Below are 27,296 nucleotides of genomic sequence, written 5' to 3' on the forward strand. Positions count from 1 at the left end.
TACCAACCTGAGGGGGGCGCACCTATAATTCCTGCAACTACGCTCTGAGGGCCCCCAACACAATCTGGTTCTCCTGCATGAAACCTTGGAGAGCCTCATTAGTGACATCGTGCACCATTTCGCCGATGTCATGCACATCACCCTCGGCTAGGGTGATCGGGTCAATAGACAACTTGGATGCCTTGACCTTCTTACGCAACCCTTCCCGCTCTGTTGGGTGCTGGCACTTTAGCTGAATCGATGTAGTTCATGGGTCCGCACATACCTCTTATGTCTCTGATTCCTCTGCTTCCTGCCCCTGCGAAGGCATTTTTTGGCCCTCGCCCACCTTCACGGCTACTTCCTGTGCTGTTGTTACTGCTGCAGCCTTTTCCTGCTCAGCTACTTTCTGTGTCGCATCCCATGCTACCCGCATTTCTGCTGCTGCAACTTCCTTCCTTCATTTTTCGACCAACTGTGCGATGCACAGCTTGGCCTTGTCTTTCTTTCTTTGCGCTGCCAACTTCTCTATCTCTATGATGACTGGGGCATGCCACTCCAGCGGCCAGGCATCCAGGACATTGAAAATGATTTCGTCTATGGCTACGAAGGGTAGCTTTGTCCACTATTTAGTCGGGTACTTGTGCACCCTGATATAATTGTTATGCATGTCCACTTTAAATTCTACAAAACTCTGCATACTGTTGTAAACAGTGGGTGACAACCACGGCTTGTAATTGATCCCCATTCTAAGGTTCACCTCCATGAACACCCAGAAGATTTTGTTGTCGCGTATCCTCTTAGCATCCTTCATGGCCTAGAGCGTAGCATACTTCGCGGCCTCCGGTAAATCCCTGCCAATTATGGGGAATTGGCTATCCTCCAGCAATTCCCCAGCCACGAGCACTATCGACAGCAAAAGCCATGCATAGTGGAATGTTTTGCCTTGTTCTTGAGCTTCGCAACAATTTTCTAAAAGTTCCTTGCAGAAGAATTCAGACCAATTAAACTAGACCCCCCCGCACACTGCTCAGCTAGTCCTACCACCAGCGTGGGTACTTCGTCCGCACAGCACTTGTGCATGACCTTTCCTGCCAGGATTTGGGTCACCACGCGCAATGCTTTCTCCTTGATGTTGGAGATGGCGTAGCCCCTCTTCTTCTTTTTCACCTTGTACTTTTTCTTCATGGCCTCCGCGATGACCAAGTCACTGCCCTTCCCTTCCGATATGTCCGCGGGGTCCTCTCCTTTGCATGGAAGCCAGGAGATGTGGTGAATCAGGTCAGCTGCATGGAAAATTTTAGGGGCGAATGTTCACCCTTAGGTGAAATTAAGGGGTTTTAAATTTTTAGTGGGTGAATATTTTGTATCATAGTACATTTTTACAAATCGCTTCAAATAGCCCACCTTATTTTAAGGGAGAAGGTAAAAAAGGTAAATTTAGCCCTTGAAAGTAGGAGTTCGCCCTAATTTTCAAGAATAGGTTTTATTTAAGTGAATCCTATGGGCGAAAAACCATATTTATAAAAGAGGTATGGTAAATTAATAAAAATATAAATAAATGAGAGGTATGGTAAATAAATAAAACATTTTTTTATACTTACTCAAAAGGTATGGTAAATAAATAAAAATATAAATAAACTAGATGTATGGTAAATAAATAAAACCTCTTTTTATATTTAGTCCATAACCCTCTTTCTATTTATGAAGGCTCAAAAAAGAGGTTTTATTTAAGTGAATCCTATGGGCCAAATACCATATTTGTAAAAGAGGTATGGTAAATTAATAAAAATATAAATAAACAAGAGGTATGGTAAACAAATAAAACATTTTTTAATATTTACTCCATAAGTCACCTTATATTTACGAACACTCAAAAAATGTGTTATATTTAGGTGAAACCTATGGGCAAAATACTATGGGCCAAATACCATGGGCTAGATTATTATTAATACCATGCAAAAAAACATTATTAACCCTAATATTAGTATTAATAAAAATAAAAATGGCACATGGTATTCACGTGGAATGTAGCCTATTTAAATGGGGGAATTAAACCAGCATAGATCCATATTTGCTCTGGATCTACTAAGCCCCGAGAGGGGTCAAATATCATGATATGAAAACTAGCATAGAGTGAAAAAAAATGGATGTCGTAATTTAATGTATGTTAAACATTTCAACTTGGTTAAAATAAAAAATAAAATAAAAATCAATTATTAATTTTATTAATTTTTATAAATTAATAATAGTAATTTTTAAGCTCAAGTTTTATGATAACCCATGGTATTGACCCATGGTAATACTATGGTATTCATGTGAGCATAGACTATTTAAAGGGGAAATTCTATCATCTTAGATCCATCTTAATTCTGGGTCTACCAAGTGCTCAGAGGGATAAATAGATTTCATCCTCGTAAGAGTGGTAGATGTGGAGTTAATATGGATATAGGTTGGTTTTTATGATAATGAAGATATTAAATAGACTTAGGAAATTTTATTGTAAAATCATCTTAAGGTGAATGGTTAAAGCTACATTTAGTCACTTCACAAAATTTAGTAAAATACCAATATCTCCATTAATATTGGCTTTTAACTTTTTTGATTTAACAAAAAAATTCAAAACAATGAAACCTTATCACACTTTCTGCATCACCCTCAGAGAAGATTTCTCACCATTTTTCAAACATTCTCAATATGATATATTCATGAAAAAATTTAGGTACTGATGCTGGATTAGTTGTTTGAAAAATAAGCTGGTTTGTACAACCTTTCATCTTTTGTGCTATTCTTAGTTTGTCCTAATGATCTGTAGGGGTTGGAGCCATTGCACCATATTTTCCTAAAAGGTGGAGATTGTTCACCAAAAAGGAAATTAATCTACATGTTACAACACTGTTAAAAAATGCAAGACCTATGAGGGTAGTGAATTATGCTAATAAGCAATTTAGATTGGGAGAGACGTAATTAAATTTTATTATTTAATTGAATATTTCCAATTAAAATAATAATAAATCTACATTTATATATTCATATATTGATTGGAAGGATTCTCACAATGGTCACTTCTTTCAATTAGATCCCCTTCAAGCCTTTGGGATACCTAATACTTTCTTATATAATATAATTTAGGCTTGCTACTTGTTGGCATGTTGGGGTAAACAAACTTGATGTGTTTTTTTTTTTGTATCTCGCAGTTAGAGTCTATGGAATAAGAAAGAAATTTGATAACTTGAAAAAAGTGGTAGCTTGACAAAAGCTGTAGAGAAAAGATTAATCTCTCCTACCTTGACAGAACTCGTTGTCAATATCAACACCTGCAAGAACTTTGTTGTGGAATATTATCAAAACTAATAGAAGGATATGAAAGAGTGTATTGTAAGAACCTTGACAAACACGGACACTGAAACTTGGAACATTGTTTGTAGGAAGAGAAAATTATGTTTCTTTTTTCCAAGCATGTATGTTAGTATATTACAGTTTAATGAATATGTTTTCTTATTATCATATATGGTTTCATACTTTAAAAAAACATTCGCCAAGACTTCACAATGTTTTATTATTCAGGAAAAGATTTGCCAAAATATTTCAAGATTTTATAATTCAATGAAAGATTCTCCATCACTATACAAGATAATATAATCTGGTGAGATATTCGACAAAAAAATTATATATACATATTATATTATTGATAAAATTGCCTCCCATTATTCCTATGTATCACGGGGATTAGCCCATTTATTATACATATAAATTTAGGGTGGTTCTTAAAATTTTCCTTGGTCAGCTATGATGGGGATGGGCTCCTCCAGCCACAAACACCCATCATGCATCAAGCAGAGCAACTTCCTAGTGATGAAAATGGTTAATGGTGTGCGGTACCCAGAGCAGATTCAGTAGCCTAGCCTTTTCCACTCTGTGCAACCACTTTCGTGGCTCTAGTTTTGTAACCCCCACCGCGGTGTTCTGCTTAGGCTTCATAAGGTTCCTGGTCTTAAGGTGAGGGAACTTCTCGTGGTTAGCGAGGTTCCAATCTTCGAATTTCAAGATCGACATGCATCCCAGGTGCGTGCCTTCAAACATAATGTTGTCTGGGAGGAACAGGGTCTAGAGCGAGCTCTTGGTCTCATCCAGGTCCTTGGGCACTTTCACCTTCCCTTTTCACGGGGGGACATAGGCGAGCAATTTTGTCGCGTGATACGCAATCTAAGTGTCCTACTCCATGCCTTCATCCTCGTCCTCCGCGATGATAAGATCCTCTAGATCTTCTTCTTCTTCATCCGTCTCTATGGTGACACTTTTCCCCTTCTCCTCCATTGACAATTTTCTGCGCAACGGGTGCCCACGGGGACACACGTATGGGAACAATTGCTTGTTTGTCCTTCTTAGGTCTTGGCATGCATGGTGATTTTAGGATTTTTGCCACAATCCCAGTTCCTTCCAGAGCATCTCCCATAGCCAGGGCCTGCAGCCTCCTCGGTGGTTATTTTTGTTATCTCCATGACATCCTTAGCTGTTGCCATTGTATCTGTGCAGAAATCTATCACTCGTGATCTTAGGGGCTCAATCAATGCTCGACACTCAATAATCAGGGCTATGCTCAATAGCTCAATTCGCAAATGACCAAGTGTTGTTTGTTGGGTAGCCCTTTGTAACTTATAGTGCTTTTTGAATTTGAATTCGATAATTCCCCCCAAATCCGGTTCATTAATGCTCCCTTAGCAGTAGATTTTCCCAAATCTTGCCCATAAATCGCATCTTAAATGCCTGACACCCGCTCCATTTGGCCTCAAGTCGAGCATCCCATCGTCAATAGTGACTTCAACAGTAACTTTCTGGCCAACCCACGCGGCAGCGCAGCCCCCCGTGCTCGGATGTGGACCTTGTGAGTCTTCGCTTCTGCGTGAATCTCCAATGTCGCGCAGCTCCCAGGCAGAATAGTTTATAGTCCCATGCTCCCTTTCAACTGCATGGAGTGCTAAGACTATTCCTTCCTTGGCTAGTCAGGTGGCTGCACCACCTATGCGTAGTTTCCTTTGATCATTCAACATTCTTTCTAGGAAATACCTACCTTTTTCCATTACTGGCCATGTCGCCCTTCTTATCCTCTGCACCGCATCACCCTCGTTAATTCTCTTAGTAATATGTGGTCGAAGACAAGGCATCAGACTAATCAATTCATAGTGATAGTCCTCAATCTTGTCAGCATGATCGTGTGCACCCTGTTTTATCACCATGGTCTTCTTATCGAGAAACTCGTTCCTTATCTCGTCTTCCAACTTCTTGACTTCTTCTTCTACCAAATCACTTTTCCTCCTTAATTGCACCCTTTCTTTTTCAAGTTCTTGGAGCCTAAAACTTCCCTGTTAGATTTCTGTGTATACTTCTGTAATATATGGCAGTTATATGTAGCATGCTTCCCTCCTATTTGACAAATCGTGCACCAGAATACAGGCATCGTGCTTGGACCTACTTGTGCCTCTGGTTTTACTGGCATTGGCCCTCCTGCAAGGTAATTCATGAACACCAGGAAATGGTCCTTGTCGTGTCCTTGGCCCTTGCACTTTACGCACCATACCTCGTTGCTCCCTTCTGGACGAGCCATCTTGTCTTGCTTCAAAGTCTACATCTTAAGGCACAAGTTCTTCAACTATGCGTGAATCTATTGGACTCCCAAGTCAGGATCTTGTATCGGAGTCTCGTGCAATCTCATCACGACCTCCAAAGCTTTAGCCTGAGTTGTTAGCCTTTATTGTGACAGTGCGTTCCGTAGATGTGGTGTTAACGAGGCTACAAACCATTCACAGTGTTGCCCATCTGTTAAGGTCATGTTTGCTTCATGAATTGTGAACATCAGTCTTTGATTCAGCTCCCACATGGTTTCACCTGGTAGCATTATGATTTCCTTGAATCTAATGATCCACTATGCCTCCGATTTTGGTCTGCTAAATTCCTTGTTTAGTGCAACTTTGATATCTACTATCCCCGCATTTGGATTGTCATTGGAATGCTTAATGTACCAGGTCAGCACGCAAGCCTGCAGAGAACTAACCAATGTTTCTTTCTTTATATTGTTGTCCGTGACACCCTATGCTTCCCATACCACTTTTATCACAAGCCAAAATTGGTCTGGATCTTCATTCCCTACTCCCTTGAACATTGGTAGCTTTATCGCGTTGGCCATACTGCTTCACGGCGGTGGCGGAGGTGGTATGGGCCAAGTCGGGGGTGAAGATGGTGAAACTAGTGGTGGTGTGGGTGGGGGTGGTATGCGTAGAGGTGAAATCAAGGGGCTAGTTTCTAGTTTTGTGCTACCTTCGTTTCTGTAGATCCTCCCACTCCACGTAGCCCCAAACATCAATTTATTCGGATAACCCGCTTTTCACAGAGTAGCATCTTAATCCAAGCGTTCAAATATTTAATGTACTTACCTCGTGGTCCCTTGAGGAAGTGCCATTCTATCTCGCTGTAGTTGACTGAATTATCTACCGCGAATTTAGTGATGAATCCTCCTATGAATTGATCCAGCCAATGATCGACAGCGTGCATGATCCTATCTTCCTATGCTTCTAGTTTGCGCACCAATTTTGGAGTCCACACAATAGGTTTGTCGAGTTTAAATCTTCCATTGCTATCTGCTAGCCTCGTGATCCACTCGTACAACTCAGTAGGGAAGGATGCTAAGAAAATTTCATGGATTTCCATATATAAGTAGAAATCTAACCACTCTTCCTTTGAAAGTTGCGGATTCCTATTTTCCTGTGCCGCGAACTCGTGAATCTTTCTATCCAACCACTTCTCAATTCCTTTTTTAGTTGGATTGCAGTGATACGACATTAGACATATCTATGCAGATCCTGGTCCAAGCAATGGAACCATTTGTTGGCTTGTTTGGGCCTAACCCAGGTTCAAAGTTAATTAGCCAAACAAATCCCGGTACTATTGTCCCTTTCAGAAACAGTCCGCATAGCGCGGACTGAGGTCTCACCTGAAGTAGTATGAGAGGGTGATAGAACCAGGTTTCCACACCCTGGAGATGTCTGATGAGTTTGAATAGTCTGCGGTTTGTCTTTACACGTAGGTTGCTTCGCGCACTTTCCTGTTCCTCGTGGCCTGATATACTGCCTTCACGCAGCCCTACCCAAGGGTTATGCGCCACACTCTACGTCAAAACCTTGCTTATATTCCAATATTAGTTAATTATCTTTGCCTACTTGAGTGCTTTACGTTATACTTAACAACATAGAACCTTCATACAGGTGCACGCAGTAAATAAACAGTATATTCGCAAATTATATCAATCATGCATTAACCCAAGAACATATACACAGAATTATAGCAAAACTTCTCTTTATTGATTCTTTCCACAGTTACAGACTTGACTCGCCCTGCGCACTTAGCTGCAAGGGTCCACGCACTCAGCTGCAGACTACTAGGCCTCTGCACACACAGCTGCAGAGCCTTCTCCTACCCTACGACCCAAAGACACACTTTACACTGCGACTCAATCACTTAGACTTCTCATGCTTCTATTCTATTTCTATCTCCCTTTCTACATTTAGAGCCTCACTCTATTTATACAATCCCATGGTCCACAGACCATGGGTAGGTCTATCCAACCAACATTACATTATAAAACTAGGGCAGAGAACCCTGTGACTTTATCATACTTTTGCACCCCACACCCGCAATTCGCGGAGCTTTACAACATGATTCGGTCAAAACTTGGGCTTTGAGCCCCAAAACATGCCTTGGGGGGATTCCATGCCCAACAGATATTGGAGGTAGCACTGCTTACCATTGTATATTTGATCATTGCAAAGCAATGTAGTAAGATCATTTATCAGACTGGGAAATTCATTTTCATTATGATGGCCTCCAGACAGGGCTCCTCTGAACGACAATAGGAAATGGAAAAATTTGTAGAGGAGTACAGGGACATCTTCACCTCACCCATAGGGGTACTTCTACACTTTTAGGTCAAGCACTCCATTGATATAACCCTAGGTGTGCAGCTACCCAATGGACTGATCTATCGGCGCTGTGTTCTGGATAACGTTGAAATTAGGAGGCATATTTAGGAGTTGTTGTAGAAATATCACATTAGGCCAAGTTCATCACCCCGTGGGAGTCTGATCGTGTTGGTAGAGAATAAGGATGGGACATGGAGGCTCTTTATTGACTATCGGGCACTGAACAACATCACAGTCTGGAATAGGTATCTGATCCCATGGATTGATGAACTTTTGGACCAGTGTAAGGGGGCCAAACATTTCATCAAGATTGACTTGAAGTTTGGTTATCACTAGGTACTTATCAAAACCTCTTATGTGTGAAAGAATTCCCTCAAATCCAAGGAGGACCTTTTCGAAAGGCTAGTGATGCCTTTAGGGTTGACGAATGCCCCCACAAATTTCATGCAGCTGATGGATGACATCTTGAGACCCTTCACAAACTCATTCATGGTGGTGTATTTGGATGGCATTATGATCTTCAACCAGAGTTGGGAATAACACCTCCACCATATTTGATAGGTCCTACAAACCTTGTGGCAACACAAGTTGTGTGCCAATTTGGAGAAATGCACTTTTGGTATCACCCAAGTTCAATATTTGGGGTTCATCATTTATGAGCGGGGTATCCATGTGGATCTAGCCAAGATACAAGTTGTTTAGGATTGGCCATCCCCGACCACTCTAATAGAGCTTCGCAGGTTTCTGGGTCTTGCCAACTTCTTCCATAGGTTCATGTTCGAGTTCTCTCATATAACTTGGCCTTTCAGTCAAGTCATCAAGGGAGGAGTGAAAGAAAATTTCTTTAAGTCTGAATCCCAGTAGAAGGCATTTTCCAAATTGAAGCATTGCCTTCGCTCTACACCAGTGATCACATTAATAAACCTACAACAACCATTTGAGATAGAGACATATGCATCCTACTATGATATTGATGTAGTTCTTACTCAGTAGAGGCATCCAGTGGCATATCACAGTGAGACACTTCCAAAAACATTTTGAAAGTATTGTTGAGCCTCAAACCTGCACCTTCCTATACACCCTCTCAGCCTTCTTTTTCCACTTACTTCATCCATCAAGCTCTTAAATCATTGCATTATAGTATAAAAAGAGCTTGTGACATGGTTTTCTAACTATGCTTATGACTGTTGTTTGGTTTAGATTTTTGTTCAGGCAGCTGCGGAAACTTGTCAGTTTCTGCAGCCAGCACAGGTTTCCGCAGCCAGCACAGGATTCCGCAGCTATTTTGTTAAAAGCTATGCTACATGTGTCCTATGAAGAAACGAGCCACATGGGCAAGCTACAGGTGACGGGGACATGGAACGTGTCCCTTCAAATCAGCCAAATCATCCATAGAAGGTCACGGTCAACAAGGGTAAAAGGCAAAGCCAACCAAGGAATTTAGCGGTGGCATGTCTCTGTTTTGAGCACGTGAAAGTTACGTGGCACAGTCCTCAGCCCATGGAGACATCGGCACACCTGGAGATCATCCCTGTAACCTGAATCCAACAGCTACCACTCCGAAGATTTAATAGACATGATGACCGTTACGCTAGATCTCGGTTAAGGAGATCTACGTGTCTCTGGCAACACAATTAATAGCATAGGATTCAGTTAGTTAGTTTCAGCACTTTTTCATTATAAATAATGCGTTGATGAACGCTGTGTAAAAAGCTTTTGCGATGTAATTTTTGAACTGTTGCTATTATCACCCCACTGTACTCTATTTTATATATGTTGCTGCTGCTTTAATACATGAGAAGACTACTTTCCTGAGTTCATTCTTGTGACTGTTCGTTGACTGGCTGAGGTGGCAGAGGGCCCCTGCGCACTAAAGCCCTGTATAGTTTTCATTTGATTTTATTATGTTTCTGTTTTCATAATCATTAGCTTGTATATAACATGCTGTTTTGATGTTTTTAATTCACTGCTATTTACATTTTCACTTCTGTTTTCCTTATAGCTGTCAGCTGATCAATGTTTTTCTGCAGGTTTTCTTAGGCAGCCCGGGCAAATTTTCATCTTTTTGATAACTATTGACATATGAGATCATCTTGTCCTTCCTGCTAATTTTCATTTTCTAAAGTTTAATTCCAGCACTGTCCTTTTTCAAATTGTGTTTTGCTTATTTATTTTCTGCTACTTAGACATCATACTACTCATTTGTTTATGGTTTCTTTCTATAGTCAAGTGACTCTATTAGTAAGGAATCAGAATATTACTTATTGTAGTGTGATTTAGTTATCATATTGCTTAAACTTATTCATGATTGCTTCCCATAAGGTAGATTGAGCTGAAGGGTAAAGGATCAGAAGAGTTGAAGTAGTGTGATTAGTTTCCTTTATGCAATTTAATTTCTTGTCATTTAGATATCATATTGCTTAAACTTGTTCATGATTGCTTCCCACAAGGTAGATTGAGCTGAAGGGTAAAGGATCAGAAGAGTTGAAGTAGTGTGATTAGTTTCCTTTATGCAATTTAATTTCTTGTCATTTAGATATCATATTGCTTAACTTGTTCATGATTGCTTCCCACAAGGTAGATTGACTTGAAGGGTAAAGGATCAGAAGAGTTGAAGTAGTGTGAATTAGTTGCTTTGCTTTTAGTTTGAGTTTCTTTAAGTTCAGTTTTTACTTTCTTTTTCATTCAGCAGCAAGGATACTGGGCCATTGTCATTAGTTCACTGTTTGATACATTTACTTCCTCTTAAGAATTGATTTCATTACAGTTGTTTTAAAGCTTTCTTTTTGAACATTTTTAAGTTTGGGAAAATCACTGTAGAAACCACCATTACCATCCATACTTAACTTTCATTTTCGCCATCACACATTAGGAAAAAATAAATCCAAAAACAAACTAAAAAAAACTCAAAAACGACAAAAGACTAAGGAAATGGTTATCTTGTACATATAGTACACTTCACTTCGTCAGTTTACGAATCCCGGATTGACATTTTAAATAGCAATTTAGAACACACTAAATTGACCAAACATTTTGGCGCCGTTGCTGGGGAAGTGAAATTAGGTAGCCAATTTCTTAAAAAAAAAACAAGAAAATTTCAAGGAAGGAAAATTGATAACCTCTCAAAGTATGCTCTCTTCTTGCACTTAGTGTGATCTGGAGGATCAGAAAAGAGAAAGTTATTGGTTTAATAGTTTCTTGAGTATGCTCTCTTCTTGCACCTAGAGTGACCTGGAAGATAATAAAGAGAATTATTAGCCCGACTTGAAGAAAAATAATAAAAAAATGACATGCATAGAGCAAGAGATTCTAGGGGAAGGTTTTTAGCTAGAGCCAAGAGTTCAATTTTTACAACTCCTTCTACCTCAAGAAATAGACAAGAGACACCTCCATCATCTCCAACCTATACTCCTAGCCCTAGGATTCCTGGAATTCAAGGGACAGTAGTTGAGTTAGGAGACTCTTCCTCACCATCCATCGAATCTGAATTAGGAAAAGATCCTTTCTTTTCTTCTACAGGGAGACACATTGTAATTGAAGAAGTAGAATCATCTGAGGAAGAAGAGGGAGAAATTCCTCCTCGTTCGCCATTAGTAGAGGAACCAGAGGACTCTGAAATCTCTGAGAAAACTGCCATGACAGAAGAGGGAGTTAACGGATTTGGTAGAGGTAGAGGTAGAGGAGGAAATAATGGAGGAGGTAGAGGTAACAATGGGGGAAATAGGGATGGAGATAACTCATTTGGATTTCCTATAGTCAATGAGGATTCTCGAGCAACAATGAAAAATATTTCACCATCTGTCCTCCCAAACTTTCATGGGTTAAGAAATGAAGATCCTGAAACATTTCTATTTGAGTTTGAGGTCGTGTGTCGAACCTATGATTATTTGGAAGACTCTCAAAAACTCAAACTGTTTCCTTCAACATTGAAAGGAGCTACTTTGAAATGGTTCATGGGATTACTCACTCAATCCATTAGGACTTGGAATGATATGAAACAAACATTTTTGGATAGATACATGGATTATTGTATGCCTACCAACCACAAGGATGAAGTATTTAAAATGGTACAAAAAGAAGATGAAAACTTGGAGGATTTACTTGAAAGATTCCAATACAATCTGAAAAGAGCAAAAATGAGTAACTTAGATGAGGAGACCTTGAAAGCCCTTCTATTAAAAGCCATTAGAGATGAATGGATAGATATTTTGAACATGATGGGAAAAGGAGACATATCTCAACTTCCACTTCATGACATAGCAGAACTGTGTGTCCATCTCTCAAGAGGAAAATCTAAAACTGGAAAAGGGCCTAGAGATCCTTCTCTCATCAGAGCAAACAAATCTGCAACTGGATCAGTAAGTAGGGCTGAGATTGGCAATATGCTTGATGAATTCAAAACTGATATCTTAGGGAGTCTTAGTGAGCAACTAGACACTCTTAAGTTCCACAATAAGCAAAAAGCAAAAGCTGAAGCTTTAGCCATCTTTTGCCCAAAATGTAGAAAAAAACATGCTCTCAGGGAATGTCCCTTGGATGCAAAAGTTGTAGAAACATGTGTGATCTGTTCAGAGAATCATGAGACCAAGGATTGTCCTTCAATTCTTGGGCTCAAAGTTGTCTTTCAAGAAGATCCAAATACAATTGAGTCTCTCTGTTTTGTTGCAAGGAGACCTTGGCAGGGGCAACAAAATCAAGGGTTTAACAACTTTATGAACTTTCAACCCCCACCAAATTGGAATCCTTGGCAACAACCTTGGTCCCAACCTCAAAATCCTTTTCAATCATGGGTACAAGGTATGCAAAATCCTTATGGGAGATTTGCTCAATTTTATCAATATCCTCCATCTTTTCAAAACCAACAAGCTCCACAACTTCCAAATCAAAACCCACAACTATCATTGCCATTTCAACAACAACAACCCTCTCAACAAAACCCAAATTCTCAACTCTTGCTTCCATTCCAACAGAAGTCAAATCAACTTCCTTCTCAGCCATTGCCAAACCCCAATAATAAAAACCCTCAAAATGCTTACATGATAGAAGGTCAAAAATTTCCTGCCTATATGATTGTTCCTCTCAATGATGTACAACTCAGATCTGGTAGAATTCTACATAAACCTTCTATAGATGCCCAAAATCAAAGCATTTCTGAGGAAGAATCTCTTGAAGCCAATAAGGGTTCTGAAGCATCTCTTCAAAACCCAAACACTCAGAAAGAAAAAGAAAAAGAGCTAACCCCCACAACTCCTATAGTTGAGCAACCTGCATCTTCATCCACACCTCCTTTTCCTGAAAGATTACAAATTGACAAAGGGGTGGAAAAACAAATCTTGTTGCCTGACTATGATTTTCTAGATGAATTGAAGAATCTCTGTATCAAGATTCCCTTGTTACAAGCCATTAAAGAGATTCCTATTCTAGCAAAAACAATAAAGGAGTTGAGTCTTAAAAGACCAGGAAGGAAACCTAGAGACACAAGAAGAATCCACCTCGTAGGGAAAATTGCAGACATCATGATGGGAAAAATTACTATGCAGAAGTATGTAGATCCCGGTAGCCCAATTGTCAAAACACATATCAATGGGGTTGAAATTCCAAATACTTTGATTGATTTAGGGGCTACTATCAACATTATGAGTAGACAGACTATGGAACAGCTGAAACTTCCTAATCTTCTCTTTACACCTACTTTATTGCAACTTGCAGATCAATCAATTATTAAACCAGATGGTGTATTAGAAGACATTTCAGTCTCCTTAGACTCTTGGGAATATCCAGTGGATTTCATGATTTTAACTCCCAAGAGTAATTTAGGAGGACATCCTCTCATCTTAGGAAGACCTTGGCTAGCCACAGCCGATGCTTTCATCAGTTGTAGGTCCGGGGATATGTATATTTCTGATGGTAATTCAATAAAGAAATTCAATCTGTATCCTCCAGCAAAAGAAATCACAGAAATAGGAGATAATGAATGGATTGATGATGAAGATACTATACAACCTCTCTTTACCATTTCTGAAGTTAGTGAAGATAGTCAAATTCTGAACACATTAGAAAATTTTGAAACATCTTCAGAATATGACCACACACAATTTCAGTTAGATTCTGACATTGAGTATTTATCATCTAGACAAATGTCTCTTTTCTCTATGGAAGAATTTGGTAGTTCCGCCATTGATATCTTTCCAGGAAAAACATTGAATATCAACAAAAATTTGGAAACATCACAACAGGAAGAACTAACCAAAATCTTGCAAAAACATTCTACTGCATTTGCATGGGAGTATACCGATATGAAAGGTATTGACCCTAAGACTTGCATTCATCACATCTACATTGAGGAAAACAGTAGACCAATCAGACAACCTCAGAGAAGGATGAATCCAAACCTTAGGGAGATAGTGAAAGAAGAGCTCCAAAAGTTACTTAATGTGAACTTCATTTATCCAATTTCAGATAGCCGATGGGTTTCTCCTTTGGTTATAGTACTTAAAAAGAATGGTAAATGGAGGGTATGCATTGATTACAGAGAATTGAACAAAGCAACTTTGAAGGATCACTTTCCTTTACCCTTTATCGATCAGGTATTAGATACTTTAGCATGCAAAAAGTATTTTTCATTTTTGGATGGTTTTAGTGGTTACAATCAAATTCAGGTAGCACCTGAAGATCAGGACAAGACCACATTTACCTGTCCATGGGGAACTTTTTCTTACCGAGTACTTCCTTTTGGATTATGTAATGCACCCACAACATTTCAAAGGGCAATACTAGGATTTTTTTCCGATCTAATCCATGATTGTGTAGAGGTTTATATGGATGATTTTACAGTTTATGGTAATTCATTTGAAGAGGCATTAGAGAATTTGGAAAAAGTCCTTATAAGATGTAAAGAAACAAACCTATCATTAAGTCATGAAAAATGCTTTATGATGTTTACTAAAGGGATTGTTTTAGGACATCATATTTCAGGAGATGGGATTAAAGTTGATAGATCAAAAGTTGAAGTCATCTCCAAGTTGCCTATTCCAAATTGTCAAAAAGATGTTAGAAGTTTTCTTGGATTTACTGGATACTATAGAAGATTTATTGAAAACTTCACCAAAATAGCATCTCCACTCTTCAAATTACTTACAAAAGACTGTGAATTCAAATGGGATCCTGATTGTCAATCTGCATTTGAAACTTTGAAAACAAGAATATCCGAAGCGCCCATTTTGAGAGGTCTGAATTGGAAACTTCCTTTCCATATTTCCACAGATGCTTCAGATATAGCTCTAGGAGCTGTGTTGGGACAAAAGGATTTAGTTCCTTATGCCATTTACTACAATAGTAAAAATTTGACTCCCACTGAGTTAAATTATACTGTGACTGAGAAAGAGTTCTTACCTGTTGTTCATGCAATCAATAAGTTTAGACACTATATAACCGGCTATGAAACTTTTGTCCATACTGATCATTCTGCAATTAGATATCTCATGAATAAACCTGTTACTAATGGCAGTGTTACAAGATGGCTCTTAATTTTACAAGAATTCAATATTACTGTGTTGGATAGACCAGGGAAACAAAATACAGTAGCTGATTTCTTGTCTAGAATCCAAAATACTAACGAAGATTCTCCTGTAGAGGATAAGTTTCCAGATGAATATTTGTTTGCAGTAACTACTAAGACTCCTTGGTATGCAGATATTGCTAACTATTTGGTTACAGGGAAGCTACCTCCACATCTATTTCCTGGTGAAAAAAGAAAAATTATTTAGGAGAGTTCAAGTTATTCATGGATTTCTAATGAATTGTTTAAAACAGGGCTAGATTGTGTGATCAGAAGATGTGTTCGGGAAGATGAAATGCCTGACATCCTCAAGGCATGTCATGATGAACCATGCGGTGGACACTTTGCTGACAAAAGGACAACCTATAAAATCCTTTCTTTAGGATATTATTGGCCTTCCCTTTTCAAAGATGCAAAACAATATGTCAGAAGGTGTGACAGCTGCCAAAGAGTTGGGAGACCGACTCTTTCAAATGAAATGCCATTACAACCACAGGTACTCATCGAACCCTTTGAAAAATGGGCTTTAGATTTCATTGGACCCATTAATCCACCATCTAAACAAAAGAAGTATATATTGGTATGTACTGATTATGTCACTAAATGGGTAGAAGCCAAAGCATTGCCTTCTGCCACTGAAAATTTAGTTGTTCAATTTATTTTTGAGGATATTTTTACTCGTTTTGGTGTCCCAAGAGAAATTGTGACAGATGAGGGAAGTCAATTTACATCTAACTTGATGGAGAAGCTGATGGAAGAATACAAAATCAAGCACAGAAAATATACTCCTTACCATCCGCAAGCAAATGGCCAAGTGGAGTCTACAAACAAAGTTCTTGAAAGCATCATCACCAAAACTGTTCATCTACACAGAAAAGATTGGGCAGAAAGGCTTCCTGAAGCCTTATGGGCCTACAGAACTACATGGAGGAACACAACAGGACATTCTCTCTATGAACTTGTTTATGGGAAAGAAGTCCTGCTCCCCATTGAGTTTCAAGTCAAGACTTTCAAGATGGTAGTCGAGTTGGGGATGAATCTATCAGAAGCCCAAAAGCACAGAATGGAGTAGCTGAATGAGCTAGATGAGATCAGACAAGATGCAATTTTAAGGACTGATCTAGTTCAACATCAAAGAGCTAAGTGGCATGACAGATACATCAAAGAGAGAAAGTTTCAAGAGGGAGATTGGGCGTTACTGTTTGATTCCAAGTTTAAAGACTTCAAAGGAAAATTTCAGACTCATTGGCTTGGGCCATATGAGATTGACAAAGTCTTTAACAATGGAGCAGTAAGAATCAAGATTATTGATGAATTTCAAACTCCTCTCATTGTGAATGGCCACCGATTGAAAATTTATCATAAGCCACTCTAAAAAGAGGAATTTGTCAAAATGTTCCAAGAGAATTCTGCAATAAGGCTGGTGGAGAAGAATCCTTCTCCCCCATTAGCCTAGTCTTTGTTTCTTTCAGTGAAAAATAAAAATAAAAAAAAAAAATCGTATAAGCCTGAAAACCAATCATAGATTGGCAGTCTTATACAGAAAATGTAGAGTGAAAATCAGGGACACCTAACACTCTATATTTTCCAAAAAAAAATCTCCTCTCCTTCTCTTTCCATCTTCACTCCATTTCATTTGCCATTTCACTTCACCTCCATCTCATTCTCATTTCCATTTCACTTCACTCCACTTCATTTTCATTTCATTCCACTCATTCCATTTCATTTCATCAATAAAAGTCCCTTTCAGGACTATTTTCATTCAGCTAGTTCTTCTCTAACTATCTTTGTGCAGTTAAGGGGGTGTTGTCTCAGTTTCCGCAGCTGAAAGCTGTTTCCGCAACCAGAAGCAGTTTCCGCAGCCAGAAACGATTTCCGCAGCCAGCATCACTCTGTTTTCAAATTTACAGTCAACTGTTAGTGCCATAATCATGAAATGCAGGTGTAATTGAGCTAAAGACATGGGGCATCTCCAAGACATCAAGGAAGAGAAATTGGTTAGAAGCCTTGAGCAAGAAATGACAAAGTTTCCAAAGGTATGATCAAGAATCCTTATCAAATAACAATTCAAGTCATAATTACGCATAGTTATCAAACCATAACAAGTTCTAATATGTGCAATGATTTGATACGATAGCTCCACTACCACTCCTATTCCATGATATCACTCCACACACCTTGCATTCATTTCTCCAACGGTCCCATGATTATTCCGAGTTTAAACTCAAGACTGACTGCACTTCCATTTATTAGCCATACTCTTGAGACGTGACCTATTGTGTTACGGTTCTTCTTAGCCGTAATTTCCGCAGCCGTTTGTTGACGTGTAAAAATTTCATACACAGTTATCCGATTCAAAAAACCCCGACGTTACTCCATTTGTTTACCACTCCACTAATACCATACTCCTCGCATGCATCCGCATTTTATTTTGAACTTGTTTACTGCTACTCACCCTCAGTTCCTCCGGTAATTCAGGTACTTCCATTCCTTGTTCTCCATTTCTGACTGCAACCACTACAATTTGTTCTCCATTTCCGACTGCAGCCACTACAATTTGTTCTCCATTTCCGACTGCAGCCACTACAGTTGTTCTAAACCCCAACTACAGCCACTACAGTTGTTCTAAACCCAGATTGTAGCCACTACAGTCTATCTTAAAACATGTAACCGAGCCATTTTTTTCTGAACCCTCAAACGCAGAAGAACTGTCAGTTGGAATTTAAAACAAAGGATGGGAAAATTACTGAGAGCCGAGCCGGAAGGACCGAAATACTTAGAGGGTTATCCTCAAACTAAGGAATTGTTGAAGAAAGCCAGATGGCTACGATTTATCCAAAAGTTTAAAGGCCATAACAAGGAGGTGACCAAAGCTTTTGCACGGTCTTTTGATGGACAAACAGTGGAGATTGGAGACTTAAAGTTTACAGTGACTGAGGCCACAGTAGCAGCTGCCACAGGCCTACCTCAAGAAGGTGAAAGGTGGTTTAAAAATAGAAGTGTGGACGATCAGATATGGAGAATCATGCTACAAAACCAAGGTATGGATACCACCGTATTCACAAGTGGCATCCCTGTTCATGCACTAAAAGAGGAATGGTCTAGTCTACTATTAGTCATCCAGAAATTTATCACGTTTGAAGGTCGTTTTGGTTCTATGTATATGTATCATGCTAGACTGATGATGAATTTCATAGAGGGTCACACTCTTAATTGGCCTCATTTTCTGCTATTGAGTTTGAAAAAGATGAGTTTTACAGTTCAAAAACACGTAGATAACATTGAACCTCATCTCTACCATCATGGACTCATAAAAATTCTTATTGAGGACCAGTTGAAGAAAACTAAGGATACTTGGGAGCAATTCTTGACAAGAAACTACTTCCAAGAGCCGTCTGAGGCCTCTAGAAGTAGTCCACCAAAGATTCCAAGGAAAAGTAGGAGGAAAGAAAAGAACATTACAGTCCAAGACTCCCCTACAATAGAAATTCAAGAAACTGTCCAAAAAGAAGAAGAAGATAGAGCTAAAAATAAGAAACAGAAGAAAGAAAAAGGCAAAAGAACCATTCAAGAAGTCTATCCATCCCCTGAGCAATCCATAGAGGAGGATTATCAACCTCTGTCAGAAATATTAGTACATCTTCAGGCTGCTGCTATAGCAAAGAAAAAGAAAAAAGGAAAACAGAGTGCACAAGAGAAGAGTACTAGTCCATACTTAAGGAGGAGCACTAGGCTAAAAGGAAAGGTGAATAAAACCCAAGAAAAACAGCCTCACTTTATTGATTTAGGTGAAGAGACACTTGAGAAATCTCCAGCTCAGCCAAGCATTGAACCAAGTCCTCTACATGATGAAAGCCCTTTTCGGCCAGAAAGAGAGAGCAGTCCTCCTCCTCCACCAGATTTTGAGCTTAGTCCGAGAAAGACACCTGAGGTAGATCCTAATCAGCAAGAGGTATATAACTACCTGGAATCCCTAGAACAATCAGCTGCAGGACCAAGTACCACTCTACCACTAGATGCACAAGTTCAGTCTTTGAAACAGGAAGTATTTGAATTAGAAGTCCTAAATAGGCATATCAAATAGGAAAATGAAGCACTCAAAGATCAGAGCAAGGTAGACAAGATTGTCCATGATAACACTATGCTCCATTTAGGACTGTGGCAAAAGAAAAATAGGAAGCTGAAGAAAAAGTGCAAAAAGTTAAGCAGAGCATTGATTAATCTCAAGTTCAAATGTCTAGTCAGGAAACCCAGGATGATGTTAGCATCAAAGAAGAAGAAAAGAGGGCTAGATGTCCTAGCAGAAGCCTCAGAGCATATGGATTAGAGGGAAATAACTAAATTTTGGTTGCATGAGGACATGCAACACCTTCACAGTGGGGGTATGTTGAGCCTCAAACCTGCACCTTCCTATACACCCTCTCAGCCTTCTTTTTCCACTTACTTCATCCATCAAGCTGTTAAATCATTTCATTATAGTCTAAAAGGAGCTTTTGACATGGTTTTCTAACTATGCTTATGACTGTTGTTTGGTTTAGATTTTTGTTCAGGCAGCTGCAGAAACTTGTCAGTTTCCGTAGCCAGCATAGGTTTCCGCAGCCAGCACAGGATTCCGCAGCTATTTTGTTAAAAGCTATGCTACAGGTGTCCTATGAAGAAACGAGCCACATGGGCAAGCTACAGGTGACGGGTACATGGAACGTGTCCCTTCAAATCAGCCAAATCATTCATAGAAGGTCACGGTCAACAAGGGTAAAAGGCAAAGCCAACCAAGGAATTTAGCGGTGGTATGTCTCTGTTTTGAGCACGTGAAAGTTACGTGGCACAGTCCTCATCCCACGGAGACATCGGCACACCTGGAGATCATCCCTGTAACCTGAATCCAATAGCTACCACTCCGAAGATTTAATAGACATGATGACTGTTACGCTAGATCTCGGCTGAGGAGATCTACGTGTCTCTGGCAACGCAGTTAATAGCATAGGATTTAGTTAGTTAGTTTCAACACTTTTTCATTATAAATAACGCGTTGATGAACGCTGTGTAAAAAGCTTTTGCGATGTAATTTTTGAATTGTTGCTATTATCACCCCACTGTACTCTATTTTATATATGTTGCTGCTGCTTTAATACATGAGAAGACTACTTTCCTGAGTTCATTCTTGTGACTGTTCGTTGACTGGCTGAGGTGGCAGAGGGCCCCTGTGCACTAAAGCCCTGTATAGTTTTCATTTGATTTTATTATGTTTCTGTTTTCATAATCATTAGCTTGTATATAACATGTTGTTTTGATGTTTTTAATTCACTGCTATTTACATTTTCACTTCTTTTTTCCTTATAGCTGTCAGCTGATCAATGTTTTTCTGCAAGTTTTCTTAGGCAGCCCAGGCAAATTTTCATCTTTTTGATAACTATTGACATATGAGATCATCTTGTCCTTCCTACTAATTTTCATTTTCTAAAGTTTAATTCCAGCACTGTCCTTTTTCAAATTGTGTTTTTCTTATTTATTTTCTGCTACTTAGACATCATACTACTCATTTGTTTATGGTTTCTTTCTATAGTCAAGTGACTCTATTAGTAAGGAATCAGAATATTACTTATTGTAGTGTGATTTAGTTATCATATTGCTTAAAATTATTCATGATTGCTTCCCATAAGGTAGATTGAGCTGAAGGGTAAAGGATCAGAAGAGTTGTAGTGTGATTAGTTTCCTTTATGCAACTTAATTTCTTGTCATTTAGATATCATATTACTTAAACTTGTTCATGATTGCTTCCCACAAGGTAGATTGAGCTGAAGGGTAAAGGATTATAAGAGTTGAAGTAGTGTGATTAGTTTCCTTTATGCAATTTAATTTCTTGTCATTTATATATCATATTGCTTAACTTGTTCATGATTGCTTCCCACAAGGTAGATTGACCTGAAGGGTAAAGGATCAGAAGAGTTGAAGTAGTGTGAATTAGTTGCTTTGCTTTTAGTTTGAGTTGCTTTAAGTTCATTTTTTACTTTCTTTTTCATTCAGCAGCAAGGATACTGGGCCATTGTCATTAGTTCACCGTTTGATACATTTACTTCCTCTTAAGAATTGATTTCATTACAGTTGTTTTAAAGCTTTCTTTTTGAACACTTTTAAGTTTGGGAAAATCACTGTAGAAACCACCATTACCATCCATACTTAACTTTCATTTTCGCCATCACACGTAAGGAAAAAATAAATCCAAAAACAAACTAAAAAAAACTCAAAAACGACAAAAGACTAAGGAAATGGTTATCTTGTACATATAGTACACTTCACTTCGTCAGTTTACGAATCCCGGATTGACATTTTAAATAGCAATTTAGAACACACTAAATTGACCAAACAAGTATCCCATGTATGAGAAACATATATATTCCATTATGTATGCCTGCCAACAATAGAAGCATTACATTTTGGGGAAGGAAACAGTCATCCACATAGACCACTGACACCTAAAGTTCACATGGACACAATGGAAGCTGAAGAATGATTTCCATCAGAAATTGTCCACATACTTGCAACAGTTCCATTTGAACATTAAGTACAAGAAGGGAATCAACAACAATGTTGCAGACTGCGTTGGCCAACCACCGGTCATGGCGCTAACCACTGTGCTCGACTCTTGTGGCCGCGAGATTATAGGGTGGCCACATATTTACAGGAGCAATATAGAATTTGGTAACACATATCAGACGCTCCTCGAAGGCAAGGAAGTTCCAAATTTTCACCTCTAGGATGCGCTATTATGCCACCTCGGACACCTCTGTGTTCCTTCAAGCGAGCATGACAAGACGATTTTGGAGGTGCACTACAATCATGTCGTTGCACATTTAGGGGTAGAGAAAATAGTGTCAGTGCTGAAAAAGTATTTTTAATGGTCGAACCTTTGACAGGATGTTGAGAAGTACATCAGATCCTGCACTACCTATGCCATTTCCAAACCGTCCATCAAGAAGCAATGCCTATTTAATCTTCTACCTACTCCTAGTCAACCTTGGGAATCCATCTCCATGGATTACATGTTGGTCCCTCTGATGTAGGAGCATACAGCTCAGCAATTTCATTATGTTCTAGTTAACTCAGTGGGTCTTGTGTTTTCAAGGAAGTTGGATTCCTATGTATGTAATTATTAATGTTTTGAGTGATTAGAATAGGAATTAATTAGATATTGTGAGGATATTTGTAAATTCTCTCGAATGTAGGAGAACATGAGTGATGATGAGTGATGACGAGAGAGTTGGAAATCAATTATAAGTCTTAGACTAGAAAGTGGTGTCATGATTCGTGGAACTAGAGAGGATTCTTAGGGATTTCTGGAGTTAAAAGTGGACTTAGAGGATATACAGGATTTAGTTTAGTAGATTAAGGATCTAAACCATAATTGGTTAACATAACCTTTTGCATAAATGTAAGCCAAAATGGTAGAGAGTCAGTCATTTAGGCCTACGAGCAGGAAAGGAAAGGCCACTGATATTGAAAATCAGGCCGACAAAGAAATCCCTATGTAAATGGTTGTTTATTAATACAGATAACTCGATTCTGAATTTGTGTGATGTGTATTTGAATTATAAGTTGTGTGTGAACTTGAGTAATTCTACGTAACGTAGGTTGCAAGTGTGAAAAATCAGAGAAGAAGTGCAGAGAGGAGTGTTATGGTTTTACACACAGAAAGTATTAGAGAAAGCCTTTAATGTTATAGCGAAGGTGAAGGAAGCATAAAGGCGCAAGCAGAGATCGAGATCAAAACAAGTGAAGATCGTGAGGCGAAGATAAATACACAGGCAAAAAGCTGAATGGGGAATTACACATTAAGAACCAAAAGAACGTAACAATGTTTAGAAACTGTTGGATCCATCAGATCAACGGATGAGATTGTGTACGATAGACAGATAAGATTAAGCCGTGCGAAATAAATTCAAGAAGATGAATGGCGGAGATTAACACCACGTCTTAGGATAATGATGGAGTGGTCTTTGCAAGGGTTAAGCAATTTCTCAAGCACCCTAAAGGTGGTAAGTAGTCTTTCAAAATTTCACGCGATTACCTTTAGCAACGACACGTAGCAAACGATGGAGAGAGAAAACTAGTTTTCTCACGTGCTTCCAATCTGATATCAATCGTACAAATATCTGCGCGAGATTGTGTGATAACCATTGGATCGAGTGGGATTGATCAACGGTGGTGATCAACCAAGTTTGTTGGTGAGCGGATGATGCGATAGTCGTTGGATCGGATGAGACAGATCAACAGTGAAGATTGGCTAGGCTAGTTAGCCATCGGGTGGCGCGATAACCATCAGATCGACGAATGAGATCGATGGCAAAGATTTAATGCACTAAGGAGACAATCGATGTATGTGCAAAGGTTTGTGGAATGGCGAAAAGGTAATGTTTTAAGCGTGGTTATGAAATATTTCTATTATATGGGAATTATAATAGAATTAAGTGGGATTAATGTATTATGGGTTAAGTTTGGATTTTAACCAAAGTCTGGAGACCATGGTATGGTTGACATGCACGGTTAATAGAACCAATCGAAGGGTTGCGTTATAAGGATCAAGAGAGAATCAAATATATTTCCGCTTAAAGACTTAAAAATTGATAAAGTGGGTTTTCACCATTGATATTGGTGTTTATCTTGGGACACACATAGTGTGACATGGAATCTTAATTTGCATACTATGGGTATATGCAGCTTAGGCTGGCATCATTTGGTATCGGAGAAGAACAAGGAAATTCTGCATGTAAGAATTCTTTGAGAAAACTCAGAACAAAGTTATGTTTTTAAGGTATGTATGCAGGCAAGAGGAGATTAGATTTCAAATTTGAAAAAAAGTAGGCACACAGAGATAAAGTGTAGAAGAAATTGCAGATGCAAAGGAAATAGAGAACAATCCATTCAAAGTGCAGGTGAATGGTAGAACAAGATCATGCAAAGTGTTGGGCTAATTTATTGAGTAAATTAACACAAGTATTTAATTATCAATCTGGGTTTGTAAAACTTGGAGGCAAGTCCACAGTATATGGATATCAGATGTAGCCAATATTAGCAGATGAAATTTGAAGAATTAAGGAAGTACATATTACAAATATAAACCTATTTTAACAATTTCTAATTCACTTATGTAATATGTGAGGGATGAGGCTCCTAACTTAGGAGAACCAGGTTGTCCTTCCCTACAATACTACTTTCATGAAAATAAATCCAAATCACTAATTAACAATGGTTTATGATGCAGAAGATGTAAAAGAAGATGCTCCTAAATAAGAAGGTCCAGATTATCTTTCTTCACAATTCTACTCTATCATAATCACCATTGCTTCAAACCAGAAAGGCATAAATAACTTCAAATAAGAAAAGGAGAATGAAATTCAGTTTTAGTTCAAGATCAAATAGAAGGGGAATTTAACTTAAAATCCTGTGTGTCCCTATTCTTTAGCTTCACCAAATATTGAACCAATTTATACCCTTTGTTCTAATATCTTAGATTGAAAGTTTCATGCCAAGGCTCTCACCATATGGCATAACATATTGCTTTCCTCCTTATGCTTTGGAACTTACCTTCCTTGTTAAACAACAACTTATAAAATCTCTACATGCCCATAGTTCAAGGATTCCTCTTCTTTATGCTTTGCAATTTACCTTCTTTGTTAAACAACAATTTCTAAAATCTCTACATGCCCATAGTTCAAGGATTCCTCTTCCTTATGAAGCTAACTAGTGCAACTAGAAATTACATAATGATTGCTCAAAACTGGATTTTTTTTATGACAACTCTAAAGTCACCAAACACACAACATCTCACAAATTTCACATTGACCTAAATGATTGTCTTCCTCCATTCTTTAAAATAATAAAGAGAAATTTGGAAAAATGATTGAGAAAACATTAGAATTAATGGTGTACCTCCACCAAACTTTGGATTGCTGCATAAGCCTCCACTATGCTATAGACAATAGAATTTCAACCTATTCCATGAGTTGCATCATGATTGGGGTAAGCTCATTTCCAAAAATTCATTTACAAAGTTCATTTCCAAAAATTCATTCATAAGTATAGAAATGAGGGATTTGTGAAAATCCAAAATTCACATGAGCAAGGCTACGACTTAGATATATCCCACCTTTCTCCACAAAAATAAATAATTACGCCAAAAGGCATTTTTATCTATGGGATTCCAATGTGTGAACACTTTTTACCCAACGAATCAGAGAGATTAAATTTCATCCTCATCTCTCCAATTGTATTTGACCACGTGACTCATGTCGTTAGACCATAAGTGTCTTAGGTTTGAGTCTCTGCCACAACCACACCGTTACCACTGCCGCTGCTCTTCAGATTTGTTATCCTCTCCTCCGTCCATTGCAAAAACTGGAACGACAATCCCTATGGTTCCTCCAACCCTACCCTTGTTGCCCCCTCTGTATCATTATCCTCTCCTCCCTCCGTTGCAAAAACTGGAATGACAATCCCTATGGTTCCTCCAACCCTACCCTTGTTTCCCCCTCTATATCATTTCTAGTAAGAAACCCGAATCACTCGGACAACGAGGCCCACGAAAACTTCATAGGTTCCAATACGGTTTTTCTCAGTTAATCATAAATATTAAAAGTGTGTTTATCTTCAGAGTTCAACAACTCGTGCTTCACCATAACATCACATGTATGGGAACACCAATAAAAGTACATTGATTTCCAAGAAGGGTGTGAAGAATCTTATGAATTGAAAGATAAATGTTATCACTAAAGGGATCCTTTGCAGTGGAGTGGATCGGAGTGTAGCTGGCAGTCAATGGCCAAAAAAGGGTTTGAACATCCTTTCCAAGTATTATAATTATATTTTTTCCATAAATGCATTCTTGGCGTCAAACCAATAATTCATTATTGGAAGGAACACTTAGATTGGTGGAAAAGAGTGACTAGTCTCAAAGAAAGTATCCTATTATGGTTAGTGAAAATCATGAATGTGGGAGCTCCATTTTCCACTCTTTTTTCCTTCGAGCTATTGTGTATGTCAATCACAAAATGCCCAAGAAGGTGGTGATTCTACTTGTATTAACTTTTCGACGTGCACAGGGCCATACATAATACACATCCATAGTGAGACGCCATGCTATCATGCCTTCAAAAAGCTAATGGCATGGAATAATGAGTAAAGAAACTCCTTTATTTATTTATTTATATAGTCTCAACCACCTGGAATCTCTTACATAGGCTCACAAACCTTTACTTTGAACATTCACAGGCATTCCCTTGAATATAATGGTTTCATATATGGATGGATATGGTTCTACCCCAATCCAAACAACATTGGTCCACAAAACGTCATAGCTTATTCACATTTTTTAGATCAATCTTTTGACCAGGGCTCTGTCGTGGGGGAAGCTACAATAGGATCTACCAAAAATGAATGGAATTACACAAAGGGGTGAATACTTCTAAACATAAGGCAAGGCAAGGGACTTCTCTCGTTGTGTGGTTGTAGTGTTAATCTTCCTTTCTATGTTGGCAGGACTAGCTAAATCCCTAGGGATAAAGAAAGAGATTTCCAAGGTTGACCATATGATACTTATCACAGCTTTAAAGTCGCCCAGCTAGAAGATTAAGCTTTGATCCCTGCCTGAATGGATTGATATTAATTCTAGCTTCACATGTGAATAATACAATCATAATGGTTGTTAAGAGGAAATTTCACCAAAGAAAGCTGATTACTTTTAACCTAGTAGATCAGAGAATGATCTACCCAGATTTGTGTGTGATCATGAA

Source organism: Pinus tabuliformis, chromosome 6 (assembly GCF_031772625.1).
Source record: "Pinus tabuliformis cultivar Carrire ecotype Pingquan chromosome 6, CPIR1, whole genome shotgun sequence".
Taxonomy (NCBI): Eukaryota; Viridiplantae; Streptophyta; class Pinopsida; order Pinales; family Pinaceae; genus Pinus; species Pinus tabuliformis.